This window comes from Rhinopithecus roxellana, chromosome 15 (genome assembly GCF_007565055.1).
Source record: "Rhinopithecus roxellana isolate Shanxi Qingling chromosome 15, ASM756505v1, whole genome shotgun sequence".
Classification (NCBI taxonomy): domain Eukaryota; kingdom Metazoa; phylum Chordata; class Mammalia; order Primates; family Cercopithecidae; genus Rhinopithecus; species Rhinopithecus roxellana.
Window position 1 is genome coordinate 81,308,905 of NC_044563.1, and position 20,597 is coordinate 81,329,501.

The 20,597-nt window shown below is 40.2% G+C and overlaps 1 protein-coding gene across 7 annotated transcripts in view; it reads left to right on the forward strand.

Moving 5' to 3' along the window:
- The first annotated feature begins 1,213 nt into the window (after nt 1–1,213).
- The window catches only part of TBCEL (tubulin folding cofactor E like), a 72,611-nt gene continuing 53,227 nt past the window's right edge, over nt 1,214–20,597 (forward strand). For 2 of the 7 annotated variants that reach the window (XM_010357004.2, XM_010357002.2), the window contains exon 1: nt 1,214–1,433. The gene's annotated coding sequence lies outside the window, so the exon portion shown is untranslated. Of the gene's footprint in view, nt 1,434–19,812; nt 19,866–20,121; nt 20,477–20,597 lie in introns of those variants that run through there. The other 5 variants (XM_030918341.1, XM_030918340.1, XM_010357005.2 and 2 more) reach the window with 4 other exon arrangements.

The window sequence follows — 20,597 nt, forward strand, 5'->3', positions numbered from 1 at the left end:
GGCACTCTGTTCTCTGTGGAAGGGGGAGTAAAGCCCCCTCCTAAGAAAACTAAGATACAATTCTTGGCTAATCATTCCCTTTATCCCCAGACCAGTTTCTTTATCCACATCCTTCTGGCTTTTTTTCCCCCTCTAACCTCTCTAAGCCCTACCTATGGAATATGACAAAACAAAACAGAATGACAAAAATAAGTCTCCAGGAACTGATGATGGTAAGCTGCTATTGGGTCTCTCCTAAAGAATTTTGTTTCCCCTTTCTAGAAACCAGTGCAGACGTGTGCATGCACATTACATCCCCCACCTCTTTTCTGGCACACACCACACAAAAGCACATACACTGTATGCACAAAGACATCTTCATCTCCTAGCACTTCAGGGGATATTCCCATACAAGGCTGAATTCACTTTGGGATGAGCCAGCACCATCCCTATTCCATGTATGTTTCTGCAAAAGAAATGGACAAAGGAGTACATCAGCAATCACAGCTCGACAGTCAGATATAATAATACTAGGCATGGAGTTGGAGCAATAGCGTGGCATAAAGTGAAGTGCATGGACCCTGGTGCCAGCCTGACCTGGATTCAAATCTCACCCTGGTCACGTTTACTAACTGGGTGGTCTTGGACAGATCACTTAAGCACTCTGAACTTGTTTTCAATTCTATAAATACCATCTCTTTGGAGGGCTATAAAAATTAAAAATAGCACAGGCGCAGTGCCTGTACCTAGAAGGTGCTCAATAAATGAAAGCTACTGTTACTACATTGGTGTTGGAAGCTCGGGATGCCACTTGTGAAGGGGGCACGGAAGAAAGTTCAGACTGCCACCATACCCTGAGGGCTCATCTACTATAGTTCCCTCATTTTATGGTTGAGGACACTGAAGCCAGAGATAGGAACAGACTTGGTCAAGGTCACACAGCAAATCAGTAACAGAGCCGGGTCAAGATTCCAAGTGTCTCTGGAAAGGTTCAGCCCAGTGCTCCTTTCTGCAGCTCCTATTATCCTCTGATATGACAATGTGTACTCCTATTCTGCGCCTGGGGATGTCCCCTCAATGGATGGGCACGAGAAAGAGCAGATGAGGTGTTTGTGGTGAAGCCCAGGCCAGTACAGCCATCCCCGTCGCCATGGCAACCCCAGCTCGGTTAGGGAGTACCAGCTCCTCTGGCGCCCCCTCCCATTCACGCAGCGGACGTGACACGTGCGGCGGGGTCACGTGTTGTTGTTGGGCCGAGAAAGCTGCTTCCGGGTCAATGCAGGACACTGGGCTCCGGCGGCCAGATTTGGGGTCTAGGTGAAGCGGAGCCGGGCCGGGGCCGGCCGGAAACAGGCCTGAGGCTGAGCGGCGGCGACAGCGGTGGCCGGGAGGGGGGAGGAGAGGCGCAGCCGGAGGAGCCGCCGCAGCAGCTTCCCCACCTCCCGGGCTGAGGGGTGAGTGGAGCCAGGCCCGCCAGCTCTGCCGGGCTCTCGAGGCCCGAGGCGCTCCCCTCAGGAGCCGAGGCGCGGAGGGTCGCTCCTGCAGGGTGCTGGGATAGGACACTTGGGCAGGGGCTGAGAGCCACACGGGGCCTGTCTCGAGCAGCTGTGGGGATGGGAGACCTGCTCTGGGGCTAGAGGGAGGATGGGGCCTGCCTGGCCTGGGCTAGGGCGGAGCTGGGAGGGTCTTGGGCTGGCCTGGGCGGGGGGGCTGGCCCCGGGTTGGAGGAGGGCGTGTTGGGGAGCCTGCCCGGGTTCCTGGGAGAATCCAGGCGTCTCACCGTGCCCCAGCGTAGGGGGATGGGTAGATGCCTCCTAGCTGTTAGAAGAGGGAGACGTGTCTGGGACTGCTGGGGAAATAGGAAACTTGTCTCTGAACTACTGAATCCCAGAAAGGAGGACACGTCCCCAGGGAGGTTTGCTGGGGGAAGGACGGGCATGTCTAGGCCCTTGGGACATTAGGCCTGCTCTTACCAGGGGCTGATAAAAGGATGTGGTAATTGAATAAGGGCTTTTGGGTTAAAAGATTTGCGCCAAGGTTGGGAGACTGAGAACGAGGGTGTTGGAATAAGATGGGGGACTGACAGGAGGGTGCTGGGATCTTGGGGGAAGTAAGGATCTGTGTGGAGCTTCTCTGTTGAGTTCTAGGTCCTCTAGTAGGAAGATATTTTGGGAATTGGTGAAGAGAGGAGATTTAATACTGTCTTTTCTTGGGACACGGTGATTCCAGAAGTTGTAGTTGAGGAAAGTTGGTTGGAAGTGTTGAACTGTATACAGTCAGTGGAGGAAGGAGGAGCTCTACTCTGAAGGTTGCTAGGCTACAAAGAACTTACAGGCAACGCCTAGGGTTGTTGGGAGAAGCTGGCAGTGCTTTCAAGTCCAAATACAGGCTGAGCTGGGGCTTGTCGCTTGTTCACGTCATGCTGCTGTGGAGCTCTTAAGTTAGTTTCCAGTGGTCTGTCTTGAGCAAGGAGTGTGAATAGGTGCCGAGGACTGAGGAAAACATTCACCCTTTGGGTCCTGAGCAGCGTTAGACCCAGATCTCTAGGGTGGTAACTTTCAAACTTTAAAAAAAAAAAAAAATCATGCCCCACAGTATTAAGTATGTCTTACATTCAGATCTAGTACATGCCTAGGTATGAAGGGAAACTTTCACAAAGCAGTATTTACCCTTATTACATATGATATGTTCTGCTAATTTCTATTATATTCCACCCTCTTGCATTAAAAAAACCTGCTGGCTGACATTTACTAAATTGATGATTTGTGGGTCACAACTTGCAGTTTGAAAAACACTGAAAAGTGCATTTATTTGGCTTCAGTGCCCTCATTCTGTAAGCTTCTGAAGAGCAGGGGTGATTCTAAACAGATGGATTTTTTTTTTTTTTTTTGTTGGGGGGAGAGAGAGGGCAGATGGGTACAATTGATTGCTTCGGTTTAGACGTTTATACCACGTAGCATATTTGACCTGTGTTTTCTGAAGTACCATAATCTTGATCTTCAATATCTGAAAGTTGCCAGATCATTTGATTGATGAAATTTTGTGTATGCTTGTGTGTTTTAGTTTTCTCTATCCTTTGCTGTGTCTGAGAAATGTGAGAGGCCTAGTTCCACTTAGTTGCTTTATCACCACAACATAGTTAAATAAATGTTATTTTACTGTTCCAATGTTGTGAAGATACACTGATTTTCTTTTCTGCTATTTAAAAACATCCCAAATTCTTCTTACTGCAGTAATATGATATACTTTTTGTTACATGATGAAAATATGTGAAAAATACACGATAAAATATATACCAAAGCCATAGACATATATACAAGCCTTACAGTCTGTGACTTTGGTATATATTTTAAACTTAATCATCAACCTAAGTATAACTTTGAATCAGTTAACATCTTAATTCCCCTTACAAAAATTTTAGGTGGGGTCCTTAGAAACATGGTATTAATTCATAATAAACATTAATGACTATTGGTGAACAAAGTGAGAGTCCTTCATGTAATGTTAAATGTTGTAATGTTAAAGTCTTTTGAAAAGTTGTTACACAGCCTATTGCTGCAGGACATTGAGTGTCAAAGGATGTTGTCTAATTTCAGTGGGTACACAGGGTATGTATTTAAGACCAGTTTAATAGCGTTTCTTTTTGTTGAGGATGAGTTCATATTATTTGTAACATAGAATTCAAAGACACAGTCATCAGGACAGAAGTACCCAAATTACACTCAGTGGGGTCACACTCTTGATCAAATACTTTATGAAAACATTCTGTCACCTTCAAACTTTGTGTGTTATAAATCTTTCTTGCCTTTAATTGTTTCTTAGGTACTGATAGAGGGGTTATGCTGGCATACATCAGCCATCCTTTAAAAATGACCTCTTAATCAGGGAAATATTGTTTGTTTTAAAATATTTAGCTTTAATGAATGTTTAAAGAAGACTTTCTTTTGTGGTAGGTGCCTGGAACATTAAGGAAGATTCGTATTTATATCGTTTTTCTGGGAATCATGTGTACTTGTCAATAAACAGTTACGGAGAAGTGACGGAGAAGTGACCCTGAGCGATTGTATGTGCTTTTTAATAGTTTTGTTTCTTCTTTGATCCTTAGACTCTTAAGCATGTCCACCTGTAGCAGGCTCTTTTCCCCTTCTAATTTTTGCTTCCAAACTACTATGGTTTTAAAAATCAGATACTTCTATTTGTTATATAATACTTTTTTTTTTTTTTCTTAGTGTGTGACATGTATGTTGGCTACTTAGAGGCCAATTTACTTAGTCCTGGGCTGTGTTTTAAATAAGCGAACTCTTTATATATTTTGGGCCTGGTTAGCTGTATAAGAAGTAACGTGAAACTGATAGTGATACAATTTGGGCTTAAAGGGTGAAGGAATCATTTGCGATTGCTGCCTTTCTCCTATACGTGATTAGTTATTAAGATTTACCATTCCTCCCTTTTTCATGCTACCTGTTCTGCCTTATTTCTTCGGGATTAGAATGGTAATAACCGGAATATTCCCTTTGTCTTTTGTTTGCATAGCTTCATGAAAGTACTCTTCCGAAGAATATTGCTATGATTATTTCATTTCCCTCCTCAAAAACCATTAGCTGCTTTCCAGCACAGGCACTGCATAAAGCCTATAGTGTTTAGCTTGACATTTAGGGCCTTCTACAGACTTTCTCTACTTTTTTTCTGACATCATCATTACACTCGTAAATGTAGTTCCTCTACCTGCCAAGGCCTCTGCTCATGTACCTTCCTTTGTGTGTAAAATTATCCCGGAAAGTCTGCATATAAAATGTTCCCTTTCGATATGAACAGACATTTCTCAAAAGAAGATATTCATACAGCCAACAGACACATGAAAAAATGCTCATCGTCACTCGCCATCAGAGAAATGCAAATCAAAACCACAATGAGATACCATCTCACACCAGTTAGAATGGCAATCATTAAGAAGTCAGGAAACAACAGGTGTTGGAGAGGATGTGGAGAAATAGGAACACTTTTACACTGTTGGTGGGATTGTAAACTAGTTCAACCATTATGGAAAACAGTATGGCAATTCCTCAAGGATCTAGAACTAGATGTACCATATGACCCAGCCATCCCACTACTGGGTATATACCCAAAGGATTATAAATTATTCTACTACAAAGACACATGCACACGTATGTTTATTGCGGCACTATTCACAATAGCAAAGACTTGGAATCAACCCAAATGTCCATCTGTGACAGACTGGATTAAGAAAATGTGGCACATATACACCATGGAATACTATGCAGCCATAAAAAAGGATGAGTTTGCGTCCTTTGTAGGGACATGGATGCAGCTGGAAACCATCATTCTTAGCAAACTATCACAAGAACAGAAAACCAAACACCGCATGTTCTCACTCATAGGTGGGAACTGAACAATGAGATCACTTGGACTCGGGAAGGGGAACATCACGCACTGGGGCCTATCATGGGGAGGGGGGAGGGGGGAGGAGGGAGGGATTGCATTGGGGAGTTATACATGATATAAATGATGAATTGATGGGTGCTGACGAGTTGATGGGTGCAGCACACCAACATGGCATAAGTATACATATGTAACAAACCTGCACGTTATGCACATGTACCCTAGAACTTAAAGTATAATAAAAAAAAATAAAATAAAATAAAATAAAATAAAATGTTCCCTTTCTTTATGAAATCATACTCACTCTCATTTCATTTCAGATGACCTCTCTTTTTTGAAGTCTTCGTTGCGTATGTTGTCTGTACTGATTTTGCTATATTGCTTTGTATTATTTGTGTACCTTATTTTTATCCCTTTTAGATTATAAATGCCTAGTGAGCACGAGGCTCAAATACCCATGAATCACTAGGACATCTAGCACAGGGTCTACCAGAGCATAGTTCGTAGACCAAGTAGATCAGAATTGACTGAACATATGGTTAAAAATGCAGATCCGGCAAGGCATTGTCGCTCACACCTATAATCCTAGCACTTTGGGAGGCTGAGGTAGGAGGATCGCTTGAGTCCAGGAGTCGAAGTCAACCTGGGCAATGTAGGGAGACCCATCTCTATGAAAAATTTAAAAATTAGCCAGGCATAGTGGTACATGCCTGTAGTCGCAGCTACTTGAGAGGCTGAGGCCAGAGGATCGCTTGAGCCCCAGAGATTGAGGCTTCAGTGAGCTGTGATTATACCATTGCACTCCAGCCTGGGCAAGAAGAGTGAGGCACTGTTTAAAAAAATAAATAAAATAAAGCAGATCCCTGAATTCTAACCTAGACTTACTGAATCAGAATCTCTGGTGGAATCTAGGAATCTGCATTTTATCAAGCTGCCCAGATGATTCTTCCATTCAGTAAAAGTTGAAAGTAACTGACCTAACATGATGCTTTAAATTGCGGTAGGCACTCAAATAATTTTTCAGCAAGTGATGTTAATAAACTGAGCAATATCATAGTTCAGCAAACGTTTAATTTTAGGGCCTTGAAGTCAGCCTAGATTTGAGACCTGGCTCTGTCACTAGCTCTGGACCCGTAACCTCTCTGCCTCTGTTTTCTGAGCTGCAAAATGGGATAATAGTACCCCTTATAAAAGTGTTGTGATAACTAGGTGAGATAATACATATAAAACAACACAGTACACAACACATAGTAAACTTACGATAGATTTTATCTGCTGTCATGATGATGCCTAGCACAACAGTGGTCACCAGAGTAATTAATAAAGCATCGTGAGGAGAGGTTCCAGGTCAGTCATTGTTGATAAACAAATTGCTCATATGGTTTTAAGAACTAAAGCTTAAAATATTTTCTATTTTACATTAACAGATTTTGGCCCTATGTAGTGTTTAAAGTCATAAAGATGTTTTGCCGTCTTTAGAAGAATTGGTATCAAATTAGCATGTCCCCTTCATCTTCCCACTGATGGAAGAATAAAGTGCAAACTTTCAAATGGAGGACCTTAGCCCCTTACCATGTGGCCCTACCAATTCTTTATTTTCTAGCTGTCCTCCCACATATACTCTACACCAACTACACTACATTTCTCACTTTATTTTGCATCTCTCACTCATTTGTATTTGTGCACATGCTTTCCCCTTCTTTTCATCTAGTAAATTCCTGCTGCTGTCTTGTAAAACTCAGTTTTACATGTGACTGACCTCCTTAGTGAAGATAGTCACTCCCTTAGTGTTCTCAAAGTCGTTCGTCCATGCTTATTTATTTATTACCTTTGTGTACATTTGTCTTTTTGAGGGAAAACGATTTAATCCTGGCATGTATTCCCACCTCTGCCAAAAGGGGAGGATGTTTGTTTATTTGACTCATATCAGCTCCTCCATTTGTCTGGACGTCTCAGCTTTCACAATAGTAACTAGTTTGTTGACCACTTACTTCATGCCAGGTACTTAATTAGATGCTTCAAAAACTTTATTTCATGTGATTTTCACACTAACTGTGAAATAGTTATTAATAGCTTCATTTTACAAGTGAGGAAGCAGGCATAGAGATAGGTAAATAACTTGTTCAAATTACACAGTAGAGTCATAAGTGAACTCAGAACTAACTGAAGACCATGCTTTTTAAGTTACAGTGCTCTTCTAAAAATGCAGTGTAAACAGGTAGCACATTTCCCAAACTTAGGATCTTAAAACTGTGTGAAACTTTGATTAATCACTAATCATTCTTAGGAATGTGAACCATAACAAGTACTATTGTGAAAAGTTATTTAAAACTCTTCTTGGAATAATGCGTTTCCAGTGATTTTCAAAATTTTTCTTTCTTCTCATTCTGCCATTGGTGAGCTTCATTTTCCTTTCACTGTCAGAAGGTGTTGCTTCATGTCTATTGATAATAAAATTCACTTTCCATTTATCCAATGAATATTTTTTATCATATGCCAGGCACTGCTCTGTACAAAACTGAACTGGACTGACAAATCCCTGCTTGTGTGGGACCTGTTGTCTGCTGGAGAGCAAACACTAAACTCACGGATTATGATTATGATATGTGCTATAAAGAATGACAGAGGGTGAAGTGACCATGAGTGATGGTGGCAGTAATGCTGTTTTTGATGGGGTGGTCAGAAGCAGCCTCTTGGAGAGGGTGACATTTGTGTTTAAATTTGAGACTTAAACACTGAGATGAAGCATCTCTGCCAAGAGACAGGAAAAGCGCAGTGCTGCAAATGCAAAGACCATGGCGGAAATCAGTTTGGCAAGTCTGAGAAATAGAAAGTCACGGAGGCTGAATAGTGGGCTAGGAAAGGAGTGGCAGAAAATGAGAGTAGAGACGTAAGCAGTGATCAGATTAAATGAATCCTTGGCGACTATGATGAAGAGATTGGATTTTATTCTGCATGTGAAGAGGAGCCATTGGAGAGTGTAAAGGAAATGATTTGACTTAAATTTTGAAAAGATCACTTGGCTGCTTTGTGGAGAATGAATTGTACAAGAGTCAAGAGTGACCAGGGCGGAGGCTAATGCAGAGGTCCTGGTGAGCAGTTGATGATGGCTTCAACAAGAATAAAGTGATAGAGATGGACAAAATTGGGCAAAATTGGGATATTTTGGATGTGGTATTGATAGGTCTTGCTGGTTAGTTACACGGGGTTATGAGAAGAAGAGAAAAGTCAAATATAACTTCCAAGTTGGGAATGAGTGGAGGGTGAGCAAATTTGGAAAGGGAATTCAGAGTTCCGTTTTTGCCTTCCTGATCATACTGTCCACAAAGGATACCACTATTCTGAATTGTGTTTTTTTTTTCTGCCTTTTCTTTACAGTTTTTGCCACATATGTATGTGACCTGAAATGATAAGATGGCTAATTTCCATGTTTTAAAATTTTGTATAAATGGAATTATACTGTATATATTCTTGTGATTTTTTTTAACCATTCAGCATTGTTTTTTTTTTTCCTGCCCTGTGTGAACAAATCAACATTGTTTTTTCAAAGCCGTTTGTGTTGATGAGGAAGTAGGCATAATGAATTACCAAATGTTAATTTCCATTGCTGTGTGACATTTTATTTTATGAATATATTATTGCAATTTATCCAATTGCCTTTCTTAGATGTAAGGGCTTCTCCACACTGCACTCCCCCTGCCCCCCCCACCAGCAATTCCCCCAGGGTTTTTGCAGTTTTAAGCAATGCTGTTGTTATGGACATTCTTTTACTTGTTTCCTGGTGCACACTACAAGTTGCCTGTGCAAGTTCCTGTAGAGTTTATACTGAGAAGTGGAATCGCTAGATCATAGAGTATGTGCGTCTTCAACTTTACTAGACAGTAATAAATTGTTTTCCAAGGTGTTTGTACTGATTGATACTCCCACTGGCTACATTGCCAGTTTCTCTTCTTCTGCATTTTCTTCAATACTTGATATTGTCGAAGTTTTTAAGTTTTGCTGATTTGCATAAAATGGTATTTCATTGAGATTTTAATTTTTGTCTCAGAAAATTATTGAACGTGAGCATCTTTTACATATGTTAACCATTTGAAATTTTATCTTCTATTAAGTATTTATGTCTTTTGTCCATTCTCCTATTAGTCTTCTTCTTCTTACTGTTTTTAAGAGTTCTCTATATTACATGTGTTGCAAATATCTTTTTTCCAGTTTTTGGCTTGTCTTTTTGTGTTTTTAATGTCTTTTTGACAATCAAAAGTTTTTCTTTTCTTTTTTTTTTTTGAGACAGGATCTTGCTCTGTTGCCAGGCTTGAGTGCAGTGGTGTGATCTCTACTCACTGCAACCTTCACCTCCTGGGCGCAAGTGATCCTCCCACCTCAACCTCCCAAGTGTCTGGGACTGCGGGCACATGCCACCATGCCCGACTGATTTTTTTGTAGAGATGGGGTCTTGCTATATTGCCCAGGCTGGTCCTGAACTCCTGGGCTCAAGTGATCCTCCTGCCTTGGCCTCCCAAAGTCCTGGAATTGCAGATGTAAGCCACCATGCCTGGTCAAGTTTTCATTTGACTTTTTGTTAATGGATTTTTAAAATGTTTTCTTTATGAAATATTTCCCTAAATCAAGATCATAAAGTTCTTTTCCTATTAGAAGAAATAACTTATTTTTTTCTCAAGGAGATAAAGTTTGCTTTCATATTTTATGTGGAGGTGAATTTTTTGGTAAGGGTTCAATTTCATCATTTCCCAGATTGTTTTTTTTTTTCTTTCTTTCTTTTTTTTTTTTTTTATTATACTTTAAGTTCTAGGGTACATGTGCATAACGTGCAGGTTTGTTACATATGTATACTTATGCCATGTTGGTGTGCTGCACCCTTCAACTCGTCAGCACCCATCAACTCGTCATTTACATCCAGTATAACTCCCAATGCAATCCCTCCCCCCTCCCCCCTCCCCGTGATAGGCCCTGGTGTGTGATGTTTCCCTTCCCGAGTCCAAGTGATCTCATTGTTCAGTTCCCACCTATGAGTGAGAACATGCGGTGTTTGGTTTTCTGTTCTTGCGATAGTTTGCTGAGAATGATGGTTTCCAGCTGCATCCATGTCCCTACAAAGGACTCAAACTCATCCTTTTTTATGGCTGCATAGTATTCCATGGTGTATATGTGCCACATTTTCTTAATCCAGTCTGTCACTGATGGACATTTGGGTTGATTACAAGTCTTCGCTATTGTGAATAGTGCCGCAGTAAACATACGTGTGCGTGTGTCTTTATAGCAGCATGATTTGTAATCCTTTGGGTATATACCCAGTAATGGCATGGCTGGGTCATATGGTACCTCTAGTTCTAGATCCTTGAGGAATCGCCATACTGTTTTCCATAATGGTTGAACTAGTTTACAATCCCACCAACAGTGTGAAAGTGTTCCTGTTTCTCCACATCCTCTCCAGCACCTGTTGTTTCCTGACTTTTGAATGATTGCCATACTAACTGGTGTGAGATGGTATCTCATTTTGGTTTTGATTTGCATTTGTCTGATGGCCAGTGATGATGAGCATTTTTTCATGTGTCTGTTGGCTGTATGAATGTCTTCTTTTGAGAAATGTCTGTTCATATCCTTTGCCCACTTTTTGATGGGGTTGTTTGCTTTTTTCTTGTAAATTTGTTTGAGTTCTTTGTAGGTTCTGGATATTAGCCCTTTGTCAGATGAGTAGATTGCAAAAATTTTCTCCCATTCTGTAGGTTGCCTGTTCACTCTGATGGTAGTTTCTTTTGCTGTGCAGAAGCTCTTTAGTTTAATTAGATCCCATGTGTCAATTTTGGCTTTTGTTGCCGTTGCTTTTGGTGTTTTAGACATGAAGTCCTTGCCCATGCCTATGTCCTGAATGGTATTACCTAGGTTTTCTTCTAGGGTTTTAATGGTATTAGGTCTAACATTTAAGTCTCTAATTCATCTTGAATTAATTTTCGTATAAGGAGTAAGGAAAGGATCCAGTTTCAGCTTTCTACTTATGGCTAGCCAATTTTCCCAGCACCATTTATTAAATAGGGAATCCTTTCCCATTTCTTGTTTTTGTCAGGTTTGTCAAAGATTAGATGGCTGTAGATGTGTGGTATTATTTCTGAGGACTCTGTTCTGTTCCATTGGTCTATATCTCTGTTTTGGTACCAGTACCATGCTGTTTTGGTTACTGTAGCCTTGTAGTATAGTTTGAAATCAGGTATCGTGATGCCTCCAGCTTTGTTCTTTTGACTTAGGATTGTCTTGGAAATGCGGGCTCTTTTTTGGTTCCATATGAACTTTAAAGCATTTTTTTCCAATTCTGTGAAGAAACTCATTGGTAGCTTGATGGGGATGGCATTGAATCTATAAATGACCTTGGGCAGTATGGCCATTTTCACGATATTGATTCTTCCATGAGCATGGTATGTTCTTCCATTTGTTTTTGTCCTCTTTTATTTCACTGAGAAGTGGTTTGTAGTTCTCCTTGAAGAGGTCCTTTACATCCCTTGTAAGTTGGATTCCTAGGTATTTTATTCTCTTTGAAGCAATTGTGAATGGAAGTTCATTCCTGATTTGGCTCTCTGTTTGTCTGTTACTGGTGTATAAGAATGCTTGTGATTTTTGCACATTAATTTTGTATCTTGAGACTTTGCTGAAGTTGCTTATCAGCTTAAGGAGATTTTGGGCTGAGACAATGGGGTTTTCTAAATATACAATCATGTCATCTGCAAACAGGGACAATTTGACTTCTTCTTTTCCTAACTGGATACCCTTTATTTCTTTCTCTTGCCTGATTGCCCTAGCCAGAACTTCCAACACTATGTTGAATAGGAGTGGTGAGAGAGGGCATCCCTGTCTTGTGCCAGTTTTCAAAGGGAATTTTTCCAGTTTTTGCCCATTCAGTATGATATTGGCTGTGGGTTTGTCATAAATAGCTCTTATTATTTTGAGGTACGTTCCATCAATACCGAATTTATTGAGCGTTTTTAGCATGAAGGGCTGTTGAATTTTGTCAAAGGCCTTTTCTGCATCTATTGAGATAATCATGTGGTTTTTGTCTTTGGTTCTGTTTATATGCTGGATTACGTTTATTGATTTGCGTATGTTGAACCAGCCTTGCATCCTAGGGATGAAGCCCACTTGATCATGGTGGATAAGCTTTTTGATGTTCTGCTGGATCCGGTTTGCCAGTATTTTATTGAGGATTTTTGCATCGATGTTCATCAGGGATATTGGCCTAAAATTCTCTTTTTTTGTTGTGTCTCTGCCAGGCTTTGGTATCAAGATGATGTTGGCCTCATAAAATGAGTTAGGGAAGATTCCCTCTTTTTCTATTGATTGGAATAGTTTCAGAAGGAATGGTACCAGCTCCTCCTTGTACCTCTGGTAGAATTCAGCTGTGAATCCATCTGGTCCTGGACTTTTTTTGGTTGGTAGGCTATTAATTATTGCCTCAATTTCAGAGCCTGCTATTGGTCTGTTCAGGGATTTAGCTTCTTCCCGGTTTAGTCTTGGGAGAGTGTAAGTGTCCAAGAAATTATCCATTTCTTCTAGATTTTCTAGTTTATTTGCGTAGAGGTGTTTATAGTATTCTCTGATGGTAGTTTGTATTTCTGTGGGGTCGGTGGTGATATCCCCTTTATCATTTTTTATTGCGTCTATTTGATTCTTCTCTCTTTTCTTCTTTATTAATCTTGCTAGCGGTTGATCAATTTTGTTGATCTTTTCAAAAAACCAACTCCTGGATTCATTGATTTTTTGGAGAGTTTTTTGTGTCTCTATGTCCTTCAGTTCTGCTCTGATCTTAGTTATTTCTTGCCTTCTGCTAGCTTTTGAATGTGTTTGCTCTTGCTTCTCTAGTTCTTTTCATTGTGATGTTAGAGTGTCAATTTTAGATCTTTCCAGCTTTCTCTTGTGGGCATTTAGTGCTATAAATTTCCCTCTACACACTGCTTTAAATGTGTCCCAGAGATTCCGGTATGTTGTATCTTTGTTCTCATTGGTTTCAAGAACATCTTTATTTCTGCCTTCATTTCGTTATGTACCCAGTAGTCATTCAGGAGCAGGTTATTCAGTTTCCATGTAGTTGAGCGGTTTTGATTGAGTTTCTTAGTCCTGAGTTCTAGTTTGATTGCACTGTGGTCTGAGAGACAGTTTGTTATAATTTCTGTTTTTGTACATTTGCTGAGGAGTGCTTTACTTCCAATTATGTGGTCAATTTTGGAATAAGTGCTGATGTGGTGCTGAGAAGAATGTATATTCTGTTGATTTGGGGTGGAGAGTTCTGTAGATGTCTATTAGGTCTGCTTGCTGCAGAGATGAATTCAATTCCTGTATATCCTTGTTAACTTTCTGTCTCGTTGATCTGTCTAATGTTGACAGTGGGGTGTTGAAGTCTCCCATTATTATTGTATGGGAGTCTAAGTCCCTTTGTAAGTCTCTAAAGACTTACTTTATGAATCTGGGTGCTCCTGTATTGGGTGCATATATATTTAGGATAGTTAGCTCTTCCTGTTGAATTGATCCCTTTGCCATTATGTAATGGCCTTCTTTGTCTCTTTTGATCTTTGATGGTTTAAAGTCTGTTTTATCAGAGACTAGTATTGCAACCCCTGCTTTTTTTTGTTCTCCATTTGCTTGGTAGATCTTCCTCCATCCCTTTATTTTGAGCCTATGTATGTCTCTGCATGTGAGATGGGTCTCCTGAATACAGCAGACTAATGGGTCTTGACTCTATCCAATTTGCCAGTCTGTGTCTTTTAATTGGAGCATTTAGTCCATTTACATTTAAGGTTAATATTGTTATGTGTGAACTTGATCCTGCCATTATGATATTAACTGGTTATTTTGCTCGTTAGTTGATGCAGTTTCTTCCTAGCCTCGATGGTCTTTACATTTTGGCATGTTTTTGCAATGGCTGGTACCGGTTGTTCCTTTCCATGTTTAGGGCTTCCTTCAGGGTCTCTTGTAAGGCAGGCCTGGTGGTGACAAAATCTCTAAGCATTTGCTTATCTGTAAAGGATTTTATTTCTCCTTCACTTATGAAACTTAGTTTGGCTGGATATGAAATTCTGGGTTTAAAATTCTTTTCTTTAAGAATGTTGAATATTGGCCCCCACTCTCTTCTGGCTTGTAGAGTTTCTGCCGAGAGATCTGTTGTTAGTCTGATGGGCTTCTCTTTGTGGGTAACCCGACCTTTCTCTCTGGCTGCCCTTAAGATTTTTTCCTTCATTTCAACTTTGGTGAATCTGGCAATTATGTGTCTTGGAGTTGCTCTTCTTGAGGATTATCTTTGTGGCATTCTCTGTATTTCCTGAATTTGAATGTTGGCCTGCCCTACTAGGTTGGGGAAGTTCTCCTGGATGATATCCTGAAGAGTGTTTTCCAACGTGGTTCCATTTTCCCCCTCACTTTCAGGCACCCCAATCAGACGTAGATTTGGTCTTTTTACATAATCCCATACTTCTTGCAGGCTTTGTTCATTTCTTTTTCTTCTTTTTTCTTTAGACTTCTCGCTTCATTTCATTCATTTGATCCTCAAACGCTGATACTCTTTCTTCCAGTTGATCGAGTCGGTTACTGAAGCTTGTGCATTTGTCACGTATTTCTCATGTCATGGTTTTCATCTCTGTCAGCTCGTTTATGGCCTTCTCTGCATTAATTATTCTAGTTATCAATTCTTCCACTCTTTTTTCAAGATTTTTAGTTTCTTTGCACTGGGTACGTAATTCCTCCTTTAGCTCTGAGAAGTTTGATGGTCTGAAGCCTTTTTCTCTCAACTCGTCAAAGTCATTCTCTGCTCAGCTTTGATCCGTTGCTGGCGATGAGCTGCGTTCCTTTGGAGGGGGAGATGCGCTCTTATTCTTTGAATTTCCAGCTTTTCTGCCCTGCTTTTTCCCCATCTTTGTGGTTTTATCTGCCTCTGGTCATTGATGATGGTGACGTACTGATGGGGTTTTGGTGTGGGTGTCCTTCCTGTTTGTTAGTTTTCCTTCTAACAGCCAGGACCCTCAGCTGTAGGCTGTTGGAGATTGCTTGAGGTCCACTCCAGACCGTGTTTGCCTGGGTGTCAGCAGCAGAGGCTGCAGAAGATAGAATACTGCTGAACAGCGAGTGTACCTGTCTGATTCTTGCTTTGGAAGCTTCCTTTCAGGGGTGTACTCTACCCTGTGAGGTGTGGGGTGTCGGTCTGCCCCTAGTGGGGGATGTCTCCCAGTTAGGCTACTCAAGGGTCAGGGACCCACTTGAGCAGGCAGTCTGTCAATTCTCAGATTTCAACCTCTGTGTTGGGAGATCCACTGCTCTCTTCAAAGCTGTCAGACAGAGTCGTTTGCCTCTGCAGAGGTTTCTGCTGCTTTTTTGTTGTTGTTGTTTAGCTGTGCCCTGTCCCCAGAGGTGGAGTCTACAGAGACTGGCAGGCCTCCTTGAGCTGCTGTGAGCTCCATCCAGTTCCATCTTCCCAGGGCTTTGTTTACCTACTTAAGCCTCAGCAATGGCGGGTGCCCCTCCCCCAGCCTTGCTGCTGCCTTGCAGTTAGATCGCAGACTGCTGTGCTAGCAATGAGGAAGACTCCGTGGGCGTGGGAACCCTCCCAGCCAGGTGTGGGATATAATCTCCTGGTGTGCCCGTTTGCTTAAAGCGCGGTATTGGGGTGGGAGTTACCTGATTTTCCAGGTGTTGTGTGTCTCAGTTCCCCTGGCTAGGAAAAGGGATTCCCTTCCCCCTTGTGCTTCCCAGGTGAGGCGATGCCTCGCCCTGCTTCAGCTCTCGCTGGTCGGGCTGCAACAGCTGACCAGCACCGATTGTCTGGCACTCCTTAGTGAGAATAACCGAGTACCTCAGTTGAAAATGCAGAAATCACCTGTTTTCTGTGTCACTGGCGCTGGGAGCTGGAGACTGGGCTGTTCCTATTCGGCCATCTTCCCCAGATTGTTATTCACTGTCCTAGCACCAATTATTGAATAGCTTAATGTTTTTCTATTGATCTCTATGGTACTTCCCTGCCATATTTACATGGGCATGTTTCTGGGCTCTGTTTTCTGTTTCATTGGTCTATTTTTCTTACCCAGGGTAAGAATACAGTTGATTCTTGTTATTTACAGTACTTTTATAAAGTTGCCATGAACAGTGAGTTAGTGAATATTGAAATTGTTACTCCTAGGGGAAATACAGGGTTAGGTTCCTGCGAGCCTCTGATCATAACATTTTGTCAAGTGATCAATAGATAATTTTGTTTTATATTAGTTTCTGTGTAAATATATTTAATATGTATCATTGATTCGTTAACATTGAATTCACTGCAAACAGCCCTACATTCATGCCTGAATAAAGTGATCTAGTTGTGTATTTTCTCCATAAGGCATATTGCAGCTTCTTCGTGCTTTTGAAACACTAGATGGCATTTCAACACTACCCTTGGGGACCACTTAAATAGTGAAGTCACCAACCAAAAGCACAAAAATATGAAAAGCATGGCACTGGATAGATCATGGAAAGGACACTTGTTTATATTGTGAAAGCTGAAACAAGAAGGCATAGTGCCACCTTGTTCTACCTCAGCAGGGAACATACATGTTGAACAACTCAAATTTTTTGTTACTTTGTGCTTATCTGCAAATGACCACGAAAATGCTGCAAGTGTTGATTTTGTGGTAACGAGTACCTTTTGGCAAGTAGGGAAAATTGCAGATAGGGAATTTGTGAAGATTGAGACTCAACCTATGAAATACTGGGAGAGAGGCAGTTTTTTAGGAAACTTAGCATTAGCACTTTCCCCTCTCTGTCATATTTACACATATCTTTATAGCATTTTATTTTAAGAGAATAATGCTATGAATCTTTCTAATACTAAGTGTTCTGATAGATGCCATTATGTCAATAAAGAGACTTCTTTTTTGAGAATACCTTTATTTATAATCATGTTATTATTTACTTCATAGGTAAATTGAAGCAAATAATTGTAGGAAATAATTGCAACTCTTAAAATGTTGAAAACAAGTCTAAACTATTAAACTTTTATTATATGAGTATTGTATTAGGATCATATTTTCTCTTAGGCATTATTAATAACTTAAGGCATAAGTTTTGTAAAGGCAAATACCATTTGGAGGTTGAAATTTAAATATTGGCTCTATTAGTCCCTCATTAGTGACGATTTTCCTCATGACCATTGATAAAGGATTCCAAGAAAAAGATGAAGGAAGACTGTATACATCGTAAATCAGATCTCCCACTAAATGTATTTATTGAGACTTGGCTGTTTTATCCCTCATGATTTAAGATCCTCAAGTGAATTATTTGCATTAATTTGGTAAGTGCTGAGAGTAAGAATCAGAAATGGTAGACCTCACCTATATTCATCTTTTTTATATAGCATACACTATATTCCTGTGTTTTTCCAAAATGTTTATTTTGTAGTAAAATGTACATAACATAAAATTTATCATTTTAACCATTTTATAGTTTAGTGGCATTAAGTACATTCACATTGTTGTGCAACCATCGCCATCAATCAGCTTCAGAATTTCTTCTTTTTCCAAACTGAAGCTTTGTACCTATTAATTAATAACTCCCCATTCCTCATGCCTTCTGGCTCCTAGCAGTCACCATTCTACAGTCTCAGTGAACTTACCACTCAAGTTACCCCATGTAAGTGGAATCATACACCATTTGTTCTTTTGTGTCTAGCTTATTTCATTTAGCATCATGTCTTCAAGGTTCATATATGTTGTAGCATGTGTCAATTTTTTTTAAAGCTGATAGTATTCCATGGTATGTATCTGCCGCATTCTGTTTATCCATTTATCTACCTTTTGACTATTGTAAATAATACTGCCATGAACATTAGTGTACAAATAGGTTTTGACTCTTGCTTTCGATTCTTGGGTAGATTCCCAGAAGGGGAATTGCTGGGTCATATAGTAATTCTATGCTTAAGTTTTTGAGGAACAATCATATTTTCCACACCAGTTGTACCATTTACGTTCCTACCAGCAGTGCACATATATTAATCTTGAGTTACTGAGCAGCACCTATTGTTCTGAAGTATGGCATAAATTTTAACTCTTGCATATGAGTTGTAAGGTATAGTATGGGTACAAAAATCATATATTCAGTATTAAATCTTTTGTGGTTGTGGTTTTTGCTGAATAATTTAACTTGTAGTGGTAAATATTTCTGACTGCGACATGATGGCACCTCTTTTGGAATCTCTGTGGAGTAGATAAAATTATGTATTCTAGCTGTAGCTATGAAGAATTTTTGTTTCTAAAGTACTTTGATTTCAGAGTTTATTAATAAACCTACTTTTCATATTACATAAAATATATTTGGTATGCACAATCAGAAGTGATTAGAAAACCTACTGATTAGCTCATTTATGGGGTGTCAGTTATATGCAAGGTTCCAGCATATCATAGATGCAAAGAACCATTAGGATATGGTTATTACTCTCAAGAGCTAAACAGTTTGAAGACACAAGACAAACACATGAAAGTTACATTGCTACACATGAAAAATAAGGGTATATTATTTAAAATGAAAAGATGACATGCCAGTATGTGATTAATCGCCCACTGAGTATTTGCAGGCAAGATTAACATGAGCTTAGCTCAAAGGAAACACCACTATTGGGAGAGGTATCTGAAAATGCTTCATCTCTAAAGTATATTTTGAGTAGTGTGTTGAAGGATGCATAAAATTCAGATAGGTGGAGAGGTAAGGGCAAGCTTTTCCAATTAAGGAGGAATAGCATAAATGTCAGACATTTTTACTGTGCCAACTCATTAATTGGCATTAATTTAGCATAGGCCTTGGACCTAAAAATTAGATTAAATCTATTTAACAAAAATTGCAAGTTAGTCCTCCAGCTCTGCATTCTGTTCATGCTACCATGTTCACTGAATGGTGATGGTAGTAGTAATAGTGGTAGCAGGAGATGTAACAGTTAGCTAATATTTGTTAAGTGCTTTCTATGTGCCAGGCACTTTGCTAATCACCCTTTACCAATATTATCTCCATTCATTCTTTGGTAACCCTGTGAGCTAGGAGTTGCGGGCTACTACCCCTTCCTGTGAATGAAGAAGGGTAGACTTAGAGTACTTAAGTAACTTGCCCACAGTTACACAGAGTAGTGGAATCAGTCAGGATTTACATCCCCAGGGAGTTTAGTTTTAGAACCAGCATTTATTACCATTGGGCAATATTGCCATAGCACTAAATGTAGGAGGGGCTAGTGAAAAAAAAAAGGTGGATTTTTTTTTTTTTTTAATGACCTGCAAACTTTTGCAACCTTTATGCGTGATGATGTTTCAACATTCTGGCAATCCCTGGTTATTAGTCAGGGTAGTTTGTAAACTGCTCTGAAAAGCTGTAGAGTGATGAACTGGTGGTCTGTTCCTAATGAGGCTTTTCCTTAACATGATGGCTTCTGTAGCTGCTGAAGAGCACAGATAATGGGAGTAATCTGTTCTGTAAACAGCTAAGTAATGACCTTAAACTTGTGTGTTCACAGCGGAAAGAAAACATGCATATACAATTTTCTTCTGATGAAACCTAGTATATTCAAGAAAAAGATTCTTGCTTTTTGGAAGGATGGAAAAGTTGGGAATAATTTTTTCCCCTTTGATGATTAGACCAGTCAGTACTATTGCTTAATTTTTTGGCTCAGTTACTTTGATGTGGTTACAAGAGGAATTTTGGTTGTAATGGATTTCATACATTTTTGTAAATTATGTTTCCATGTCTTCTGTGTGATGTTGTGTACTGTTGACATGAAATACTCCTTTTTTGGTAAAGATGGAATGGCTTGACAGATTAGAGCTACAGAAAGTATGACTTAGCATGCTGGTAAGGCCACAAAAACCCAAACAAGTTCCCCCAGTTTCGTATCCTGTAAATAGAGATAAGTTAGTTTTTCTGTTTCAGAGAGTGCTTATGGAAAATTACTAGACTTTAAAATGATTGTTAATCTCAGTGCAGGGACATTTGGTTGGGGGACATCAGTTCAAGAGTAAATGTATCTGATCCTGCTTTGAATAAATGTAACTTTAAAGCCTTGGGATTTTACCAAATTGAATCTGGGCCAAATAGAAAGGTAGGAGCGGATGTAAATTTGTTTGTAAAGGAGTTGGGGATGTGTGTGGTGGGGCAGGGTGAGGGTGGAGGGATGGGCAGGCAAGGTTGAAGTCTCCTTGGAAGCCCTTGGAGTAAAAGTC